The 24,170-nt window shown below is 38.7% G+C and overlaps 1 long non-coding RNA gene across 3 annotated transcripts in view; it reads left to right on the top strand.

Annotated features, from left to right (window-relative positions):
• LOC141508713 (uncharacterized) overlaps positions 1–24,170 on the top strand; it is a 203,217-nt gene that overhangs the window by 159,013 nt on the left and 20,034 nt on the right. For all 3 annotated transcript variants that reach the window (XR_012474484.1, XR_012474485.1, XR_012474483.1), the window contains 2 exons: positions 19,706–19,830; positions 21,804–21,933. This is a non-coding gene — a long non-coding RNA (uncharacterized LOC141508713). The remainder of the gene's footprint in view (positions 1–19,705; positions 19,831–21,803; positions 21,934–24,170) is intronic.

The raw sequence follows: 24,170 nt of genomic DNA, 5'->3' as shown, positions 1-24,170 counted from the left end.
TAGCTTCCCTGGGACCTTTCCCAGGTGGGACATCTGTGTTATCTTGAAGGTATTCAAAATACCTGTTCTTTCAATAACAATAGCTCTTCCCTGTGTTCCCTTAGCATAATATTCTTAACTTTTGCTTCCCCTGCTAAAATTTTTTTTTTTAAAAATTCTTTCTCCTCATCATGTCCCTGAATCTCCCCACCCCTAAGTACTTTTTCAGGTCATTAATCCTGAAATTTCCATTTCACCTTACTCCCAATGTATAGTTAACCAATTAAACTCCATATTGTTAATTTGCTCAGACCACCACTACCACCTTGATTTTCCATTTCTTCTCAGACTGTGATGAGGGTAATCTAGGACTCTGAACCCAAGAGCCTTGGGAAAACACTACTTTCAGCTCAGAGTTCATAGTAATCCTGGGAGACAAGTTCTGATTTTTATCAATGATAATAACATTAAAAATAATGCATCAGTGGGGCAGCTAGGTGGCACAGTGAATAGAACACTGGTCCTGGAGTTTAAATCTGGTCCTGAGTTTAAATCTAACCTCAGATACTTAATAATCACCTAACTGTATGACCTTGGGCAAGTAACTTAACCCCATTGCCTTGCCAATCAGCTCCCCCAAAATGATGCATTGCCATCAACTTTGCCACTGGCTCTTTAAGGATATTGTGATCTTCCCATGTCACTTGCTGCTGGAGTCTTTCATATATGTTGTCTTACCCATTCAAATGTGAACTCCTAGAAAGCAGAGATTGTTCTACTTTTCTGTTTCTATTCCCCACAGCTTAGCCCCAAAGCTTAGCTCAGAGCTAAATGCTTCATTTATTCATTCATTCATTCAATCATTTATTCACTCATTTACACTGTCTCTCATTTGGGCATCTTCCTTCCCCTACAAACATACCTCATGTTATCTGGTCATCCAGACCTATATATCCATCTCCAATCTCTCCTCTGAGCCTCACCTATTACCTAGTGAACACTGAAGATTGCTTGTCCCAGAGACATTTCAAATTTCATGTATATCTAAAAGAGAGATTGATACCCCTCCCCAAGCCAAACCCCCTACCAAATTTCCCTACAGCTTCCCAGGCTTGTAATCTCAGAGATTTTTCTTTTGGTCAAAGGACCAATTTTGTCCCTGATGTTCACTACTAGTATGACCTTGGGCAAATCACTTAGAATGCCTAGGTCAATTTCTTCCTATGTAAAAATAAGTGTTGGAATAGATGTTGGTTTTGGACTAGGTCATCTGTGAGTTCCCTAGAATCCTTTTCTTTTTACTTTGTATTTATTCTCCATATATTTAATCTGTGTACATGTTGTCTCTCCTGATGGATTGTAAGCTCCTTGAGGGTAGGGATTGTTTCTTATGTTTTGGTATTTGCACAGTGCCTTAGGCTCTAACAGGCAAATGATTATTGATTGATTCATTGATTTCATTGCCAATAGAAGCCTAAAGGGAATTCTAAGGGGGGATAACCTCCCTAAAACAATACAGGTGGGCAACTGCTCTTCAATTTGCAGTCTTGTAGCATTCTTGAGTACTAATAGGTTAAGTGATTTAGTAATAATAGTAGTAGTCATATCCAGATCCACACTGGTTATATATATGTATAGGACTCTACCTGACTTCCAGGATGGCTCTCTACCATCATTCAATTACCAAATGTTTCTTAAATACTTCTATATGATAGGTATTATGGAGATAGAGAAAAAATGAAGCAATTCTTACTCACAGGGAGCTTCTGTTCTAATTGTATTAGTTCCTGTGGCCTCTGACCCTGCTTTGTAGACTGTTTGGTGAAGGGTTATGATTAGTGGCAGAGCTGGATCTGAGACCCAATCCTCCTAACTCCCAGGCCACGGTTTCTTGTCAACATCAACCAGGGCTACTGGGACTAAACAGAGGGATTCGTGTGTGTTCTGTTCAGTGAAGTGAACCGTTGCTAAAGTTTATCAGCTGGAACTCTCCTCGTATTTTATTTTTAAGTGTGGGAGAAGAGGGGTGGAAAAAGCCCACCCTCATTAAACTGCGGAAGCAGGAGATTCACAAACCAGGCGGCTATATAATTAATCTTTAAACATTGCAAACCACCATTGTGTCTTCCCTATTGAAAACAGCCAATTAGGAACTTGAGGCTTCTGAGCTCGGCAGGGACAATGGCAGCCTCTTATTAACCGAGACAAAGGAAGCATTGATTCCAATTTGTCCTGCAGTTGACTGTCTCTGGAGTTAAAGATTTCGATTTGGTAAAAAACACTAGTAAAGAGATGCAGGGAGAGGGAAGCAGGGAGTGTTGGCTCCTAAAATTAGTTTAAATAATTTTAGCTCTATTGTGAATGGCTACACTAAATATAAACAGGGAAGAGAAGAAAAACCTTCCTAATGTTAATTACCATAAGCATTACGAATACAGAAATGAGCCTCACAATTTGTTTGGTGACACGATTATAATTAAATCATTTTCTTGTATTGTGGGTCTGCAGGTTGTATTGGGTGACTTCCTTTGGCCCCCTAAGAGGACACCCTAAAGATTTTTGCTTTCCAGGAGCACATGATTCCTTTCCAGCCTTGGATGTACTGGGCTGTTCTATCCGTGTTCTCTCAGCTGGTAGCTTGACCTACCTTGAGAAAAGTCTAGTTTGCAAGTGGGCTCTGGGACTCTTTCATTCCTGGAATTGTGGGAGAGGGTTAGCTTTTCTGGTAGAATCTGAATGTACACTAACCTCTAGTAAATACTTCACAACCTGACTTCAACTGACTTTTCTAGATAGCACATATTCATTTCTATATTATCAATTTAGACAAATTGACCATCTTTGTACTTCCCCAAAGATGGTATTTCATCTTCCATCTCTATGCCTTTGCCTAGATCATTTCCTGTGCTTGGAAAGCCCTCTTTCCTCAACTCTGTTAGTATTCTTTCTTTCCTTCAAATCTCAGCTCAAATGAATATTATCTTCAGCTGTACATGTACCTTTCTTGCAAATTATCCTGTATTTATTTCACATGAATAAATATTAGCTCATTGAAGCCATTGTCTGTTTCATTTTTGTCTTTGTATCACCAGTGATTAGAACAGTGTCTGGTACATTATTGTTTAGTCTTTTCAGACCCCATTTGAGGTTTTCTTGGCAAACATACTGGAGTGGTTTGTCATTTCCTTCTCCAACTTATTTAACAAATGAGCAAATTGAGCCAAACAAGGTTAAGTGACTTGTGCAGGGTCACACAGTTAGTAAGGGTCTAAAGCTGAATTTGAATCCAGGTCTTCTTGACTCCAGACCCAATATTCTATCCACTGTGATACTCAATTATCTATCTGATATATAGAGTAGCTACTTAAATATTTGCTGATTGATGAATTCTTGACTAATCCAACTGGAAATAGTGAAGATATTGGGAGTTGGTCCATCTAATCCTTTTTTGGTTGGTCTTTTACAGCCTGGAGTCATCCTATAAAGATCCTTTAAGACCTTATTATTAAGATCCTTATTTCTGGGCTTTTTCTATTTCTTCTCCCTCCTCCATCCTATTTCTTCATTAGGGACATGGAAGCTAACCCAATTAATCATGAATTATGAAATTAGAGCTGGCAGGGACTTTAGGGGGCATCTAGACCGATTTCCTACCTGATTGACAAATTCCCTCATATGGAGGGAGTCATCTAAGATGAGACAACAAGCACTTATAAAGTATTATGGGCTAGGCATTGTACTGAGCCTTGAGGATACAAATCCAAGAAAAAAAAGCAAGCTAGTTCCTACTCTCAAGCAGCTTGGATTCTAATGGGGAAAACCAACTCTGTTAAGAAGGTAATGACATGGGAGTTTAGTGCTGAAGGTTGGCACATGTGGGAAAAGGATGAAGCATGACAAGTCTGGGTCCCAGAAAGAAAAGGATTTGGCATGGCATGTTTCATGTTGAGAAGATTCCAGGTGTTTAGGGAAGTTCCAGGGTGAGAAGGCGATTTAGCTATGGTAGTAAGGTGCAAAGAATCACTTCTCCCTAGGAGGTGAACATTCCCATCTAGATGGAACATTTACACTGATAGCTTACTATGAGGCAGTTTTTTTTTGTTGGGTAACTGATTGTTAGAAAGCTCTTTGTTTTATTGAACCAAATTCTGCCTATTTGTGTTTTTCTTCCCTACCCCAACCCATTGATCACCCAATTTGACCTGATTGTACTTCCTTTTACCCTTATCCAGGCAGACAAGTCTGTTTTCTCTTCCCCATCAAAGGTCTTCATATATTTGGAAGAACTTCCTCATATACACTAAATCATTTCTCCAGGTTAAATATCCCTGGGTACTCCAATAGATCTTCATGTGACATAAATCCAGGTGTCCTGTATGCACTTCAAATTTACCAGTCTTCTTCCTAAAAGGTGACACCAGAGTTAGCCTTAATATCTCAGGTTCCAATATCCCAATATTTCAATATAGATCCCAATATCTCAGCATGGTTGATAAGAACAGGAGTATCACTCACCTTCCTTTGCTCTGTCCAATGTAAATTTGTATGAAATTGTTGTTTTCCACATCATACTGTTGACTCATATTGAATTTACGATCATTTAAGTCTATGGGAGGCAGTGGAGTACAGGGGTGGGGGGTGCCAAGTCTGGAAAAAGTGGGCTCAATGTCTGTCTCTGATGCTTAGTAGACTGTGTGATTCTGGACAAGTCACTTAATTTTTCAGTACTCTAGACTACGATAGAAGTTTCATGGAAGGTGGACCTGTGTTGAGGTTTCTTTCTCAGCAGAGACCTTCTTATGCCAATGAAATCACAGAGCCCCTTAAAGCTCCATTCCCCCCCTCCCCCATATAAATTAATATTGATGGTTGTCTTTCCCATTCCTTCATCCTGTACTTATGCAAGTGCATTTTTAAATCCATGGAAAGGAATTTACATTTATTTACATTAAATTTTGTCTTATTAGATTTGTTCCCGCCAGACAAGGTCTTTGTGGACCCTTGTTCTATCATTCAGTGTTAATTTCTTCCAGCTTTTTTGCTGTCTGTAAATTCCTTCTTTGTCCAAGTCACTGATGAAAATGTTAAAGAATATGGAGCCCAATGAGTGTCACTAGAGACCTTCCTGTCAGCTCACATGGACCAGTTAATCAACCTTATTTAACTGCAGTCTAAGCAGTTACAAACCACCTAGCCAGACTCCCAGCCAGCCAGCCAGGATCTCTCAGTCTTATCTCCAAAGAGATCAGGAGAGACTTTGTCAAGGACTCAGCTGAAATGCAGATTCTGTAATCAGGATGTGATCTCCCTGCTGGGATGACTACCCATCTCCAAGCCATTAGTCTCTTCCCAGCCTCTTGCATCCTGTTTATATCCCAGCAGAGGCCAGCTGGAGGCAGGGATGGAGTTAGACAGCACGTGAGCTGGGTACAGTGTTTACCAGCCTCCTGTTCCCTCCCCCATAGGTGTTTGGGTTCTTCTGGCAGTCTTCTCCTTCACAAAGATCAATTTTTAATTCACATCAAAAGGGGTTTCTTTAACCAAAATCTAATTTTACAATCCCTGTGAAAAACCTCTGGCAATCTCTTTCAACCTTCCTTCATTCCCCTCCCTACCACTATTTTTCAACATTTTAGCCCAGTTAGGATAGGGCTGAAATCTAGCTATCGAGAAAATTTATTAAGTATTTCGAACCTATATTCCTGGTTTAAAAAAAAAAACCAAGTTTGATTTCTTTCTGTTAAATGAAATGGGATGTTATTGTATGCATTAACAACAACATTCTGAGTTGATCAATTATGATGGCTGCAGCTCCTCTCAGCAGTTCAGAGATCTAGGACAACCCTGAGAGACCTGTTATTGACAATGCCATTCACATCCAAAATAAAAAAAAAACCCCAAATCACAGAATCTGAATGAATACTATGTTCACTTTTTTAAAAGTATCATAACTTCCCTTCCTATTTTCACAAATTTCTTTTCCCTTAGTTCTAATTTTTCACACATAAAATGACTATTATGTAAATATTTTAAACACAAATGTGTATGTATAACTTTTACCAGAGTCTTTGCTGAAAAGGGGTGGGAAGGGAGGGTGGTAGAAAAATGTATAACTTAAAAATATGCAAGTTGTTGAAAAATTTCCATAATGTAATTGGAAAAATAAAATAAAATATCAATTAAAGAAAAAAGAAATGGAATGTTATCTCCCCATATAGCAATTATAAACTCAAGAAGATAAATGATTAGGAAGTCAGAAAACTCATCCTGCCCTCATTATACTTGAAATCTAGGATGAGATAACAAACAATAAGCTTTCTAAGGGGTATAAAATGGGTCAATGTGGGGGATAAAATTTAGACAAGATACCATTATATAAGGATGATATTCTTATGACAAGCAATTGAGCAACCCATTATTGTACAAACTCTAAGAAGATCTAATGATTTCCTTATCCTTTTCTTGTGTATAAATATCCAGATTTCTCTCTGCTCAGGGAGTTATCTTGGATACATGGCTTCCACCTATGGGTTTCTCTATAAATCATAAAGAGTAAATTTCATGTCTAATCTCTATTTTCTGGGGGTTTAAAAAAATTCTTCTATTTTAAGGTTTATACTATATAGCTCTTTCCTTTCAAAGGAATGCATAATTTTGTATAATTTTAAAGAATCACAGATAGCTGGAGTAGACTATAGAGCAACACAAACCATTGTTGATACCACTACTAATAGGCCTTCATGTCAAAGATGACCACACCAACCAACCAATGGTCATAGTAGAGGATCCAAGTGGGAAAAAATGTCTGTGGCCAACATATATGATAGCTAGATCTAAGAGTTTCCAGACCTCATCTTTTGCTTGTAATAATGCCCCCACAAACCTGACATCTTAGGACCAGAAGTCCCCAGAACTAAAATAAGCATAATATTACCTAGCATTTATATAGTGAGATAAGACTTGCAAAAGGTTTTGCCAATATTATTTTATCTTCCTGACACTTCTGAGAAGCACATGCCATTATTGTCACCATTTTACAGATTAGGAAACTGAGGTGGAGAGTGGTTAAGTGACTTGCCCAGAGTCACAGTCAGGAAGTGTTTGAGGCAACATTAAAATTTAGGTCTTCTTGATTCCAGGTCTAATGTTCTGTAGACATGGTACCATCTAATTGTTCAGGTTACAGACAATGAGGTGAAAGCTCTTGAATCCTGTTACATATTCTAGTCAACCTAATCATTGGAATATGTGATCTTTACTCCATATGTTGAGACAGTCCCCTCCAGCCAAGAATGTGCTGGAGTCAGCTGGAACTTGATTAAGAGGGCTGATTGTTAAATTTTTCCCTGTGAGCATTTATACCTTGGAAATGGGTAAATGCCATAAATTAGGACTTGACTTATAATTTTGTCTAGACTTAAAGTAATGGAGGAAATGTTGATAATTCAGATTAAATTTAAAATGTGTGTTTTGGCACATTTTATCCCTAGAAAGCTTATTGTTAAACATTTATCAGCACACTCCTATCTTCAGTCTGAGGAACTTTGCTGTTGCCTGGGAAGGAGACAGAGCTGTCACTAGTAATTCTTAAGGGGTAAATTCAAAATTTTATGGATAGAGTCATAAATTTAGAGCTGGAGGGAATCTCAAAAACCATCTAATACCACCTCATTTTAAAAATTAAGAAATTGAGGATCAGAGATTAACAAAGAGGACCAAGATCATTTAGAGAGATTGGAACTCAGGTCTTGTATGTCTTCAAAGTTTAGCACTTTTTCACATTTGTACACATTTGGAGAGAATAATCCATTATGGTTATGGGGGAAGGTAGACTCATCTACTAAGAGAGTGGGCCATTCTTGGTCAACTCAAGAAGTCATGTGAATGTAACTGTTAATGAGGGCTACATCTCTTGAAGAATGAATTCTGGGTTTTGCAAAAAGAAATTTTTCAGGTCACATAGTGTCATTAAGTCTAAGAGCTGTGAAAAAATTTATAGCGAATTTGGTTCAGGTTTTCAGTTGTCGATTTGAATGCTCATATTCAGGCTGGACTAAACATTGCCTTTTACATTGAATTTCTTTAACTTTTCACCATAAATTCTAACCCTATTTTCTTTCCCACCCTACCCCTTTCCAAAATTTCTTCAATGATGAAGTTCAAATTAATTTGCTTGAATTTGAGGTCTTAAAAAATGACTAAAGTGCCCTTTCAATCATATTTCATTGCAGGTTCTACAAAAATTCTATTCTCAAAAAAGTTGTGATTTCCCACCTCTTCACCTTTGCTTATGCAGTTCTTATTTCCACAAATACCTCCTGACCAATCATCCAACTCCATTTGTGTATGTATTTCTTACTATCAACTCATATAGATATCATGTTATAGTGTAAAGAACCCTGAAATAAGAATCAAGAGAAACCTGGGTTCAATGACACAAGGTCCTGCTTTCACTTGTCCTGAGGATGGACTTGTGGGTTGTTCTGGGACAAAACAACAACTCCTATCTCCTGTCTAGAATTTCCATTGTCTTTAGAACACAGCAATAGTAGCTGCTGAACCTTAAAGATCAAGGCTATGGGGAAATTTGAATCTTCTAATGACCTACTTTTCTCTGTAGAGCTTTTCCTATCGTTTTCCTATCGACTGTGACTCTGCTTGAGATCATGCTCCAAAGCTTAGCATGCTCCCAGAAACTTTTACTCTCTGAATCCCACTGATCCCTGGAGACCAAATTTCCTTCTTCATTCCCTTCTGTCTTCTTTCTCATTCCCATTCACTTCAATATAACACTCTAGATCTGACTGATCTTTCCATTATGCTCTTGGGAACTAATAATCTGTTATGAACAAACTTCCTTTTACTTTAGACCTGTCATATCATGTTCATCCTTTCCAGTATTGGTCACAACTCTCATTACTGCTTCTCATCCCTGCAACTATCCCTCCATAACTCATTTATTATTTCTGGTAAAAGAGGAATCTCCTCATACTTAATATTCTAGTTCTGATCCTTAAGTACCAACAAACAAAATCTCCTATTCTCTTCCATCTACACACATAGCATAGGGTTTTTTAATGTATATATATATATATATATATATATATATATATATACTTGATGCATATGTTTTCATGAATGAATGAGTAAATCTTCAAAATCACGTCCTCCAGATTGGTTTCTTTCTCTAACTATGAAAGGCATTTTGTTAAGAACAAGTATGAACTGCTGGTTTCTTTCTTGTCCAAGTTTCAATGGGTGAAGGCCAACCTCAGAGTTCCCTGACTACTGCCAGGACAACCCCCACCCAGAAATAGGCCCAGTCCTGTTAGTATTCTACCTGCATCCAGCCCAGACTAACAGGAGACTCTTTAAGAGGATGATTTCATCGATGAGGTGAAGTATTATACATTGTGCCCAGAATCCTAATTTGTGGGGCCATTTGGAAAACCTTCCTAAACACATTCATACACATGGAGCCAAGGACCCAGTTGGATTCTCTGAGTCTTTAAATAGAAAAAGAGATGTCACAAGAGCTATAATCCCTCTTTTTACTATACTATGCCTTTTATCCTCACTTTCTGTCTTTCCTACCCTCTAACAAAACCCTGCTATTTCTGGATTCTTAGGGGAAGCCATCCACCCATGATAACCCAGGTATTTATTTATCCAAGGCTCTGTCCTAGCCTCTTCCCAGCAGCCCTATAAAGGAAAAAGGGCAGGGATTATTAAAGTCATTTTTATAAAGAGGGAAACTGAGGCCCAGAGATCAAAAGTGGCTTGTTGAAAGTCACATGGCTCTTATCTGGGTTGGCACTTGAACCTAGTTCTCTTGGTAAATAAGTACATGGTTCTAGTCAATAGGCCCCATTGTCTTGCCAATTGTACACTTTATCAAGGCTTTATGATAAAGAGAAGGCAGGACCTATGCATTAGGGGGTAACAGATGACTGCTTATATGATTTTCTTTTGTGCTCCAGCTGCACTATCATGCCTGAAGTTGTTACCATTTGAACTGTTTCTTTAGGTCCCCTGGGAATATATGCAGAAGAAGAGAGTAGTAGAAAGGGAATTTTTACACTGGAAGAGAACTGGATTAGATAATCTTCAAGGTCTCTTCCACCTCTGATATTCTGTGATTTGGCAAAAATAAGGAAGTTTAGAACTTATGTTACTTGTGGAGGAAGGGGTTAAGATGTTTACTGTTATAACTAGGAATTTCTTTGATTCATCCATCATACACTGTCACTGAGGTAGTGAGAAACAGGAGAGAAGTAAGTTTTGAGGGCTTAAAGAGGAAAGGAAAGTGATTTCCATAGCCTGGAATTCTTCTTCCTACTCTATTATTTCAGGGAATTCTAGGAAGTTAGGTAGAAACATGAGGCATGTGACTCAGGGCAAGGGGACAGTGGAATGTCAAACATAACTCTTCATGTCACAGTTTCGCAACATCCTACAGTGCTTTGGGAATGATGGAGATACAGATAAGGGTAGCTGTGATCTTTGCAATGATGGGGATAATTATTAAGATAGGGATTGTGATGGTCAAAATGACTGAGAGGAATCATGGTGATGATGGGGGGCGTTAATGAAGGATATAGTAGAATAATAATTATGACCATAAGGAAGAAGAGGATGACTTGGGTGTCAATGTCCACAAGGATGATGGCAACTATGATTGAAACTGTTATGATGGTGGTGGTAAAATGGGGATGACTTCCATGGGCATAGTGATTATGGTGGAAATGATAATGACCTCTATGATGGTGGTGACAGTGATAGTGATAATGTTGAGTATGATTATAATCTTAGTAGTGATGAAAAATAATGGCAGCTATGTCAAGTCCATATCCTTCTTGCCACTTGTGTTTTTTATGAAACCACAGATCAGTAGTTTCTCCTGGATACTATATCATCTTTCACAATTCTTCTATTAGCCATTTAACTGCTACTCATTCTCCTTTGCTGAATTATCTCTTTTTTCAATAAGTAAAGGAGTCTGTCCCCTCAAGGGTCGTCCTGGTTTATCTCCTCTCCTCTCTGTTTCTTCCTTCTTGTTAATTACATTCTCACTAGTGGGTTCAATTATCATCACAATGCAGAGGACTCCTAAATCTACCTATCTCTACCAATTTCTGTCTTTATCTTCAGTGATGTCTCATTGGCATTTCAAATTCAACATTTCTAAAATGGAACTCATTATCATCTCTTCTAATTCCTCCTCTCCTTCAAATTTCCCTATTTCTGTTAAGAATGCCACCATCCTTTCAGTCACTTGGATTCATAATTTCCCTTATCCAATCAGATGCCAAGCTACATTGAATGAATCTGCATGACATTTTTTTTTGTATGTATTTCTTTCTTTTCTCCACCTACATAGCTATCACCCTAATTCAGGCCCTCTCACCTAGCCCACTGCATTTAGTCTCCCATTTTTGAATTCTTCCTTTTCTAAATCCAACTTCCACAAACCCCCCAAACACACTGGTCTAGAGACATCAATCCTTGCTCAGAAACCTTCAGTTCTCTCTGTTGCCTGTAGAATAGGACATCAATTCCTTAATCTGACTTTTCAGGAATACTACAATTTATCTCCATCCTACCTTTCCAGTTCCATGTCACATAACCCTCTGCCCCACTTTGCATACCCTATGTGACATGCAAACAGGACAACCAGCTATTCCACAAACTCAGCATGTCTAGAATATAATGTCTTCTCACCTTCATCTCCCACAGGAGCCTGATTTTCCTCCTGAGCATAGTTCAGATGGTACTTCCTCCACAGGACTTTCTCAGACCCTTCCCTACCAGTTGTCAGAACTCTCTTCCTTTTCAAGTTCCTTGGCACTTATTTTACAGGATCACAGAAAAACTAATTCAGAAGGGACAGCTCAGACCTTTGACTACAATAAGTAGTCAATAAGATTCTATGATACATCTGACAAATCAAACTTCTATCAAAGTCCTCTAGTAATGGGAAGCTCACTACCTCCCAAGAGAGCCCATTGCCTTTTAAGATGGTTTTGATAGGGGGTTAACCCTTAATATAGGACCAAAATCTGCTTTCACAGTTTAATTCACACTTCTATCATCTCATTATATGTTATATCTCCCAGTAGAATATAAGCTCATTGAGGATACAAACTAACATTTTTGTCCTTGTATCTCCAGTCCCTAACAGTCTTACACATTGGGAATTAATTTGTTGAAAATAATTGTGTAGAATTAAATTTTTATGACAGAGTTGATGATGGAAATGATAACTATAGGGAATGAAGAACAAAAATGGAGATGATGATTGCATGATAATGATAATCCACAGTGATGGAGGTGGATAATAAAGATAGGAAGAATAATACAAGTTAGGAAGATGATAATGAGGATGATGGAGACAATGAAACATAATGAAGTGAATGATTATAATATCAGTAATGGGGATCAACTTTTGGGTTGATGATGGTCTAGAAGAAAAGGGAAGGATTGTGGGATTGATGACTTAAGGGATTATAATAGCAATGATTATGGGATAGTTTTAGTCATGGTAATGATGGAAATGTTAATTTAGGTGCCAATGATGAGGAGAAGTGATGAGAGGAGGGAATAATGACATGGTTAAGATGGTGATGATGATCATGGTATTGATAAAGAAAAAGATAATGGGGATGGTCATGAGATAGACAACAATGAGATGATGAAGAGAGAAGATGATGGTTATGGTGATAATGGTGATTATGAAAGTGATGGAGATGATAAGGATAGTGCTGAAGATGATAATATGGTGACTGTGATGAGGATAACCTTAGGATCCAGAAGAAGGCTGATGGAGAAGATAGCACCAATCTAACAGTTATTACTGATATTTATATATATATGTATATACATATGAAATTTCAAATATATTCATATATTTCTTGTTATAAATGAATGAAAGAAAAACCTGCTAGAGTGAGAGAAAATTGTAGATTTTATTCATGAATCCTGCAGGATAATGTGTAACTCACCTAGCATGAGGCAAATGGTAGCATTTGAATATCAGGTAATTTATAGTCTTCAGAAACTCTTTCCCCTCCCTCTTGGATTTTCATAGGTTCTCAGAGTTTGAGTTACAATCTAAGAGGCCCACCCATTCTATGACATATCTCTAATGTGATCCCCCCACACATCATAGGATGCATGATAGATATGCTGATGAAACCCAATCATCACAGGGGGCGTGTGGGATAATATTCAGTTGCCTAATTGTGCAAACTCAGTTGCATTAGGTCAAGCTTTAGGTCACTCTTGACTGACTGAGGACTAGATTGTTCTAATCTTGGAATGGGATTAGGAAAGCTCTCCCAGTTTTGTGATTGGCTGGGCCATTCCCCCTTTGTAATGGATTCCCTAGGTCCCCGTCCCCCCCCACACACACACATCCTGTGAAGACCAACATTCTACATTCCTCACATTTATTTATAGATTATGTACACATAGATAAATTCATTTAGATCTTGCAACAACCTCATTAGGAATGTATTGCAGATATTATTTTACAAATGTGAAAACTGAGTCCCAGAGAGATTAAGTGAAATTGTCCACTCTTACACAGCTAGTACCTTTCTCAGACAGGATTAGAACTTGAGGCTTTCTGGACTCCACATCTATCAGTTTATTTACTATGCCACATTAAGATTTTAATAATGGCGATGATAGCTATGGTGACAAAAAGCATGCTGGTGACATGGTTGACACCCTGGCAACATCTTAGTACAAAAAAGGAATGGACTTGGAACCAGGAAGACTTATGTTCCAATCTCTGACCAGTTGTATGACCCTGGGTAAATTACTTAATCTCTTTTCCTTATCTTTAAAATGAGGGGATTGGCTCTGATGGCCATTAGAGTCCCATCAAACTCTGTATCTATTATCCTATGATTCCTCAGTGGATAGTAAGCTCTTTGAGGGCAGAGGCCATTTCATTTTGTTCTTTCCAGAGCCTAGGATAGTGTCAGGCACATTTTTAGGGAAGAGGTGTTTGGGTTGGAAGGGTGGTCCAGACTTGGGATATCATGGGTGTAAAGAACTCCCATGAATAAAAACATCTTTTACCAATGCCAAGTCCTCAACTGTGTTCCAACTTAGTCTCAGAGGATTGCTATGAGTTGCTAAATGAGGATATAGCAGAGGCAGGGCATGAGCTCATATAATCCTGTTGCTGGGACTAGGTTTTTATCTACTACCCCACACTGCCTGGGGTGCACTTTACAGTACTTGTGAATACAATGCTTTCTTCTCTCTCTCTCTCTCTCTCTCTCTCTCTCTCTCTCTCTCTCTCTCTCTCTCTCTCTCTCTCTCCCCCCCCCCCTTCCTTTTCTTCTCCCTCCACTTCTCTCTTTTCTATGAGTGCTGCAGTCTATGTTCCCTCTCTTCAGCCAGGCCTTTCTGGCCTCAGGATAGGTATAGATTGTAATAGATTGTAATCCATTGTAATCCTCTTAACAGGAATAATTGTGTGCCTTATATTTCTAGGATTATTGTTAAGGATGATATTTTTTATTAGATAGGAGTCATTTTTGACAGATTTGTAGCTTGTTGAGCTCATGATTCCCCTGATGGTTCATTCATATGCTTGATAGCTAGATGGCTGAGACTGGGATCTCTGAAGTCAGGAAAAAAGGAAATAAGCTTTTGTTTTGTCCTTAACACAGCTACCTTGCTTTGTGTAAGCCACTATGCTAAGAGATTTATAAATATTATTTCATCTGATCCTCACAATGACCCAGGGGAGGCAGGTGCTATTATCCCCACTTTACAATTGAGGAAACTGAGGCAGACAGATGTTAAATGACTTGCTCAGGTTCTCACAGCCTATATCTAAAGTCAGATTGGAATTTAGGTCTTCCTTTGGAATCTAGGCCCAGTGTTCTATTTACTGTACCATCTAGCCATTTCAAGGAAGAGCTAAGTTCAAATCTGACTTCAAATGCTTAACCAGGAGGGTGACTCTGGGCAGGTCACTTAACATCTGTCTGTCTCAACTTTTTCATCTAGAAAATGGGGATAACAATAGGACCTACTTCCCAGGATTGTTGTGAGGATTAAAAAAATGAAATATTTGCATGAGACAAATGAGATAAAGCATTTTGTAAACTTCAAAGCACTCTATAATGCTTGCTATTAGTTCAACTTACACTTGATTGGCATACTCATTCCTTAGCTAAATATCTCCCTCTGTCTATAGTCTGATAAAATCACCATTACAGATCCCCCCTCTGGAGCACACTAGAGTAATTATTGTATGAGCTCAGCTTTTAAGGGGTACTTATGGTACCCCAAAATATTTGGAGGTCCAGCTGGTAGAAGGTAGAACACTAGGTTCCTCTCTTTCAGCAGTCTCATCAACAATCTATGCCTGTATTGAATTGCTCATCTACCTGTCTTTGGTTTCCTGTTTCATTTTCTTTCACCACAATTTGATTCAACAGGCCTTTATTAAACACCTGCTGCATGCCCAAAGTTCAACTCAGACAAAGCCTCAGCTCTCATGGAACTCACAGTCTGATGGAAGAACATACATACTTGTGAGTTCCTATTGACTCCAGAATCAAATATAAACGCCTCTGTTGCTTTTTAAAGCCATTAATAATCTGCCCCCTTCCTTCGATTCCAGCCCTCTTAAATATAAGATTCTTCCAAATACTCTAAGATCCAGTGACTCTGGTCTCTTTGTTTTTCATTGATCAAGGCTCTCCAGCTCCTAGCTCTCCAACTTTTCACTAGCTGTCTTCAATATCTGCAGTTCTCTCCTTCATAAGATACAGAATCTTTGTCTCTTGGTTTCTCTGGTTTCATTCAAGTCTCACCCAAAATCCCAAGCTTTCCCCCTCCTCCTTAATGGCAGCCCTTCCCTCTGTAATTATATCCTATTAATCCTATTGATATTTGGTCAATACATAGATGTTTGCATGTTGACTTCTCCCATTAGATTGCAAACTCCTTAGGGGTAGCTCGGTAGCACATTAGATAGAGCACTAGACCTGGAGTGAGGTAGGAATGCTTGAATTCCAACTCAGTCTCAGACTTTTAGACCCTGGAGAAGTAACAACCTCATTCTGCCTCAGTTTCCCTATATGTAAAATAGAGATAATAAGGTTGTTGTCAGGATAAAATGAGATAACATTATGTAAATTATTTTGTAAACTTTAGATTATATAAATTCTATTATTGTCATCAACATCATTTTTTTATCTTTAATTCTTAACACAGTGTCAGGCACATTAATAAATATTTGCTGACATTATTTAGGAGGAGCTTGACATCCTTCATTTTGGACACCCTTGATCTCAATCCTTAATACTTTGGTAATTTTTTTGTTACATTTTTCTTTTTTTTTTTTTAACACACTTCAGATCGATTTGAGATTGTAGGTAATTTTTGGCTTCCTCTAAAGTCTTATCTCATAGAGTGCCTTTCTTCCTTCAAGTCTCAGCTCAAGGGAAAGCTTCCTCCTTTCCTCAATAGCCAATGTTTCTCTCCCAAATGACCTTGAAGTTGTTATCTTGTATTTATTCTTATTCTGAGTCTATTTCTTCTGCATATAGCAATGTGTCTTTGTGCTATCTTCTCTGATAGCTTTCAGAAAGCATAGTTCATCTTTTGGTAGTTGCATTCCTAGCCCTTAAAACAATCGGTGCTTATTCAGAGACTAGGTGACTTGCTGAACAGAGTATTGAATTTGGAGTCCTGACTCCAGAATTCTGAAAAACTGAGTTTGAATCCTACAACAAATAACTTACTAACTGTATGATCCTCTGTAAGTCATAACCTCTTCAGCTTTCATTTCAATGTCTATAAAATGGCAATAACCTGCCTCACATGACTGTTGTGAGATTTAAATGAGATAAAATTTATAAAGTGATTTACAAATTGAATGATTGGTTAGTTAACTCTGATGCCTTAGTGTCATGAGAATGTGATCCTGGATTCTCTAATGTTATGGTCAGGGGAATATATACTCTGGGGCCTATCAATTTAGAAAGGCTTTGACTATGTCTCAGTAGTAGCTTATATGCTATTGCTCCAAAATAGATAAGATTGCAAAGTCTCTTTTCTGGGTTAGTTACAAGGGGATGAACGTTTTGACCATCATTTCTTTGAATACCAGCTATTGTAGAGGGGTTCTGAGTTGCACTGATATATGGATCATTCACACTGATGTAATCAAGGATTCTTGAAATATCAAAACATTGCCTGTTGGTAATATAGGCCGCCCTTGGGTGGGTAGCCATTGATGTCTTGGTTATACCTTTAAAGAGCAAAAGAATAAGTTTAGTAGGCATAGTTAACTGAGAGGAAAAGTAGCATACTTTCCACTCATTCCTTTGAGCTTGACTTTTCTAGAAAACATTTCTCTTTGGCAAAACAGCTGGTGGTAAACATTAAGTAGATTAACATGAACCTTAAAGATTACCATTAGATCATCAATAAGATGGAGCTTAACAATTTAAAGAAATAGAAGCATTGAGGTTCAGTCTGGAAGTCACTGAGTTCAGCTATTATCTAGACTAACCGTAGTTCTTTTGACTTAAAAATAACTCAGTCTCTTGTTTGATGTTAGATCCTTTCAGTAACTTGGCTAAAACTTGGTCATTAACCAGCTTGGTATCAAAAACTGTTACATACCACTTTCTTCTCTCCCATTTTTGATTTCTCTTTGTCAGTCACAAATGATCTATTTACTTTACTTAAGATATTATTTAATGAGGCATCTGGCCTTTTTTGACCACAACCTTTCAGGAGAACTGGAAGGTTCCTCCCGTGCTCTCTCTGAGTCCCATGTCTTTTCCCTTCTTTTGAGGGAGGGAGGAAGGAAAGTAGGGGACAGCATTTATTAAGAATCTATTGTGTGGGGGTAGGTAGGTGGCTCCATGAATAGAGCACAGGCCCTGGAGTCAGGAGGACCTGAGTTCAAATTCAACCTCAGACACTTAATACTTACTTTGCTGTGTGACCTTGGGCAAGCCACTTAACCCCATTGCCCTGCCAAGAAAAGAATCTATTGTACTAAACACTTTACAAATATTATCTCATTTGATTCTCACAGTATCATTTCTGCCAGGTACTGTTATTATTTCTGTTTTACAGTTGAAGAAAGTGAGATAGAGATAAAATGACTTGCCCAGGGTTTTACAGCTAATAAAAGTCTAAGGTCAAATTTGAATTCAGGTCTTCCTGTCCACAGACTCCACATTCTATCCATTTCAGTCACCTAGCTGTTGACAAAGCAAAATGAGAAAGAAGTGATTATCACATTGGAATACCTTTCTGCTTTCTGCCTAGAAACTGCTGATTGGTTCCCTGCTGGTTGACTGCTAAGGCTTTTAAAGCTTCAGCCCGTGCAATTGTTCATTTTAAAACAATTATAAGATTTACACATTAAGCTCTTCTCCACTGGTTCCCTTAACCATGATTCAGACAAGTTTTATAACTGACTTACAAATCAGCTTTAATTTTTTTCTCAGATTTCAAGCTTATCAGAGCATAATTTTAAAGCAACCCTGAATAGAAACATTGAATGTTAAGCTACAAAAGACTTTAGAGATTGTTTCTTGTAATATTTTCATTTCGCAGCTGGAGAAACTGAGGCTCAATGATATTAAGGAACTTTCTCTGGTCCCACAGTGTAGAGGCAGTCCTGGAACTAAAACCCAAGTGACTTCAATTCAATGAGTCAAGTATTTGCAATAAAGAGAGAAGGAAGAAGCCACAAATATAGTTATTCAAATAGTCCCAGTTATAAGTGCCTAAGAGAGGTCTAAAACAGTGGCATGGGAGATTAAAAAATGAGGCAATTGCTGGGGAATCAGTCATCAGGTTTTAGGGAGGAATCATGTCATGGATTTTGGGCTGGAAGAAACCTTTAAGGTAATCTAACACTAACTCCCTCAATTTACACATATACAAACACACATATTAATATATATATATATATATATATATATATATATATACAAATATATATGATGAGACCTTGGTCAAGGTCATAAAAAAAGTAAATAACTCTGGCAACTATGTGATGCTCTATAGAATGGATCATTAGACTTGAAATCAGGAAGACTTCTCTTATGAGTTCAAATTTGGCCTTATATATTTTACTAGCTGTATGATCTTAGGCAAGTCACTTAATCCTCTTTGTCTCAGTTTCCTCATATGTCAAATGAACTGGAGTAGGAAATGGCAAACCACTTCAGTATCTCTGACAAGAAAACCCCCAATAGGGGCAGCTAGGTGGCGCAGTGAATAGAGCACCGGCCTTGGAGTCAGGAGTACCTTGGGTTCAAATCCAGTCTCAGACACTTAATAATTACCTAGCCGTGTGGCCTTGGGCAAGCCACTTAGCCCCATTGCCTTGAAAAATCTAAAAGAAACCCCCAAAACCCAAAAAAAACCCCAAAACCCCCAATGGGGTCATAAAGAGTCCAACATAACTAAATAACAACAAAGTAAGAGGAAATCTCAAAAAACATTGTGTGTGTGTGTGTGTGTGTGTGTGTGTGTGTGTGTGTGTGTGTCCCCAGCAGTTAGGGGACTAGAAAAGACTCTTACAGAAGGAAGGATTTACTTTAATTTTTTTCTCAGATTTCAAGCTTGTTAGAGCATAATTTTAAAGCAAGCCTAAATAAAATCATTGAATATTAAGCTACAAAAGACTTTCGAGATTTTTTCTTATAATATTTTCATTTTGCAGCTGGAGAAAGTGAGGCTCAACGATATTAAGTCATGGTAGATGGTGCAGGCTTGGAGTCAGGAGATGGAGATGGAGCTCAAAGAAGAGCATGGCATGGATGCAAGAAGAGCAAGTAGACAGTGGAGGTAAGGTAAAACATACACGGAGAGAGAATAAAGTGTAAGATTGGAAAACTGGGAAAGGATTAGGTTGTGCCAAACAGAGTTTACATCTGATCCAGAAGTCATTCTAAGAATGGCTGAATGTTACAATGAAAGACTTTAAATGGGGGGAGGGCAGGAGGTGATCAGGGAATGTTACTGTTAAGCAGAATTCATCCAGACTCTGAATGCTCTAAAGCTGGGAAGATAGGAGGGAAACATATTATAGAGAATCTTTAGTACAAAAATAAGGAGTTTGTATTTTACTTGGTAAAAAATGAGGACTCATTGTAAGTTTCTGAGTAAGGGAGCGATTTGATCAGAGTTTTGCATTAATTTGAGTGATAAGGTATAAAATTGATTGGAGAGGACAGCAACTGCTGTTGAGAGAGATGGGGGTCAGAGAAGCTCGAAAGGGGAAAATGGGAAGGTGGGCTGTATGTCTGTTAAGAGGTTCATGCATCTCTTCTTGAAAAGTGATTTGCTCTTTACTAGCCTGTGAAAAAGAAGACTTGTGAGGCCAGAATGAGACTCATAAACAGTCTTTAGGTTTTTGACAGGTGATGCTCCGGCGGGTGGTGGAAGGTCACTGGTTATTGGCCATTTTCAATGAAGACATATAAAAGGAATGGTCTTAAATTTCAAGATACAGAAAGGGATGAGATTAAGACTTAGGAAGAATTCCCTTGTGACTCAAAAAGATAACAGAACTCACCTTCCCTCAGAAGATCATTGCATAAAGAAGGACCTTTCCCACCCCAATTCAACTCTATCAGTTTAAGGCAGATCCTTCTGGAGACAGCAGGAGAGTGATTGAGATGAACCTAAAGTCACACTGATAGAGCTTTGTGTCTGTGGCTCTGTGATGGCCTGCATATCTGTCTTGGGTCTGCTGTTCCGAGGGTCAGCTTGGAACTGAAATTTGACTCATTCATACTGACTCATTCACACATACCTTTTCAAGTTAGACACTGCATGTTCTCTGTTAGTGAGGGATAAGTGGTTGCCTGCCCATGGGCTCTGCTAGCATCTATGCCATTTTAAGAGATCTAGAGAAAGGAACATTGAGTGGCTCCCTTGGGGACAATTTATGGGAGGATGGGGATGAAGGGTAGAGGGATGAGAGAAGGCTTAGTACAAGAGACAGAGGTTCTGCTTCAAAGTCAGGAAGTTCCTCTGATAAACATTGTTTGTGAACTTTGGAAAATCAACTCCCTCGCCTCTCAGAGGCCCAGGCAATTAATTCTCTAAGATTGTAACCAAATAGGTGCTGATGTTTATATGTAGAGATAATTTCCTCTCCTCAAGTTCCCTATGACATTGAAATTGCAAATCTGATGAAAATTTTAAAAAGAAACTACTTGCATGAGAGGGACAACTTGTATTCTTAGAGACGAGTACCCATGCAACAATAATGGCTAACATTAATGCAGCATTTTCAGTTTGCAAGGCACTTTACACATATTAACTCATTTGATCCTTTCAATAACCCTGGAAGGTAGTTCCTATTATCACCCCATTCTTTGATGAAGAAACTGAGGCAGCCAGAAGTTAAATGATTAACTCGGGGTCACAGAGCTAGTATATGTCTAAGTTCATATTTGAACTCAGATCTTCCTAACTCCAGGACTGGTGCTCTATCCATAGCACCTCCAAAGAGCCCCTCCTAGGGCTGTATTTTCAAAAGGCAAGAAAGGGATGGTGGATATCTCAGAGGAAACACACACACATCTCCCCCCCCCAAAAAAAAAAACACAACTTAGATGATGTTAAAGGAAAGGGGGCGGTTAGGAAAGGGGTCTATTCAAGCTCTGCTCTTCAAGTTACTCTGCTGGGGTGGATGCTCACAATGTTGGGAGGCTCAGTATCCTGTAGATGATGACCCTCTCTGTTTCTGTGTGTGTGCCTCTCTCTGTGTGTCTATATGTCTCTGTTTGTTTCTGTCTCTCCTCCTCCAGGCCCAAGACTCTTTGATCAACTCAACCCCAAACCAGAAAGCATTGGAGGAGAGCAGGAGCAGGGCAAGAGGTTTCATGGTGTTGGAGGCCCATCAACTGTGGGAGGCAAGAGGGCACTAGGTGATTGAAGGTAATCAGGTCTGAGACTGTGAAGCTTACATCCTTCATTTCCTTTCCAGAACTGAGTTTTTGGCTTGGTCTTCCAAAAGAGGGTGGTGGGAGGTCGGGCAGCTGTGAGCTGTTTAACTTGGTAGGAGAGAGAGGGAGGGAGCCCAGGAACGCAATTAGCACCAGTTTGAGGCTGATGAAGTGGATAATGAGAGGTGCTGGGGAGTATTTTTATACTTGAGAGAAAGAAAGAGGAAAGAGGGAGAGAGAGGGAGAGAGAGAGGGAGACACACACACACACACACACACAGAGAGAGAGAGAGAGAGAGAGAGAGAGAGAGAGAGAGAGAGAGAGAGAGAGAGAGAGAGAGAATGTAAAAATCCTTGAGATTAGCAGCTGTCTCAGTCTTGGTTGTCTGAATCCCCAATGTGTAGCATAGTCCAGAGCAAACAGAAGATGATTAATAAATGCTTGTTGTTTGAATGATATACTTATATTTTAGAAATGTATATCCACATGTTTTCTCCTCATATGAATTATAAATTCTTGAAGTAATGAAAATTTTCCATTTATCTTTTTGTATTTTGTATTCTTAGAATCTATCATTGTTGTTATTCAGTCATTTAAGGCTTGTCCGACTCTGGAGTGGTTTGTCATTTCTTCCTCTTGTTCATTTTACAGATGAGGAAACTGAGCAAAATAGAGTTAAGTGACTTTCCCAGGGTCAAACAACTAGTACATGTGTGAGACCAGATTTGAACTTGCGAAGATGACTCTTCATGATTCCGAGTGTTCTAGCCACTGTCCAGCCTGGGCCATAGCAAGTGTTTTTAGGGACTACTTTGCTGATTGATAGATTAAGCTAGGAGGCACCAACAAGACATATGCTGAAAGGATGGGTTGTCTCTTCTCCCTGAGTTTCCATGTCCTCCTTTGTAAAATGGGCACGATTACACTTTGGCTGCATATCTCTCTCAGCATGTTCAGCTGCTTTGTGAAATGCCAAATTCTATGGAAAGTCAGAGGAGGGATCTCTCATCAGAGTCAGAAGCCATCTTTCCAGACTTATTTCATGGCTCTCCCCATACTCAGAGGTTTTTTCCTGGCTCCCTCCTCTCCTTGGCTTTTTAAATTCCTACCCTATGTTTCCAAACCAAACTCAACTACCCTTTCATCCCTCCCTTCATCTTCTCTTTCCATCCATCTCTCCATCTATCCCTCCATTCATTCATCTTCTACCCAATAAACCTACCCTAATTCTCTAAGTAATTTTGAGAAGCAGCTAGGTGGCACAGTGAACAGAGCACTGACCTGGGAGTAAGGAGGATGGGAGTTCGAATTCAGACTCAGATACTTGCTACTTATTAGTTGTGTGACCTTGGGCAAGTCATTTAACCTGATTGTCTTGCATCCAGGGTTATCTCCAGTTGTCCTGATTCATATCTGGTCACTGGATCCAGAAGATTCTAGAGGAGGAAGTAAGGATGATGAGCAAAGTTCCTCCCCCAACACACACACCTCACTCAAATACAATTCTTGTGCTTGTCGTGGTCTTCTTTTAGAAGGAAGAACATCATGCAATTTTTGAATTTTCAGATGCCACTTAGGCCATTTTTTTATGTACTTATCATATATTGTTGGGTATTATAATTATCTAAGTTTAGAATTTACTTTTCTCCTAGACTCCGTAAGTTCTCAAGGAAGACTTCTATCTGTTTAATCCATCAAAAGCACTAAGTGGTGAAGTGAATAGATTGATGGTGACATCAGGAAAACTTGAGTTCAAATTCTACCCTAGAAAGTTATTATCTGTGTGACCCTGGGCATGTCTGCTTTTGTTTCTTAAACTGTAAAACAGCAATTAATAATAATTGCACCTATCTCCATAGGTTGTTGTAAGGATCAAATGAGATAACATCTGTAAAGTGCTTAGCACATAATAGATGCCTAATAAGGACATTTCTATCCTTAGTTAAGATTTCTATCATTTCCAAACCAAGTAAAGCTACTCTGCACATAAAGGGTGTTTAATAGATCTTTCTTTTGTTGAAGTGAATATTAGAAATCATAGCCACAAAATTAGAAGGCTCCTCAGGGGCCAAGGTTAATCCTCCCATTTTACAGATAAGGAGACCAGGCTAGGGAAGTTAAGTGATTTGCCCTAGTTTCTATACAAACTTATGCATTCAAGGCAAGATTTCTACCTACTTGATTTGGTTTAGTTGAAGATTCTGAGAAAGTAACCCTGATCACAACCA

The sequence above is a fragment of the Macrotis lagotis genome, chromosome 1, assembly GCF_037893015.1.
Source record: "Macrotis lagotis isolate mMagLag1 chromosome 1, bilby.v1.9.chrom.fasta, whole genome shotgun sequence".
In the NCBI taxonomy this organism is placed as follows: domain Eukaryota; kingdom Metazoa; phylum Chordata; class Mammalia; order Peramelemorphia; family Peramelidae; genus Macrotis; species Macrotis lagotis.
This window is presented reverse-complemented; position numbering and strand designations above follow the sequence as displayed.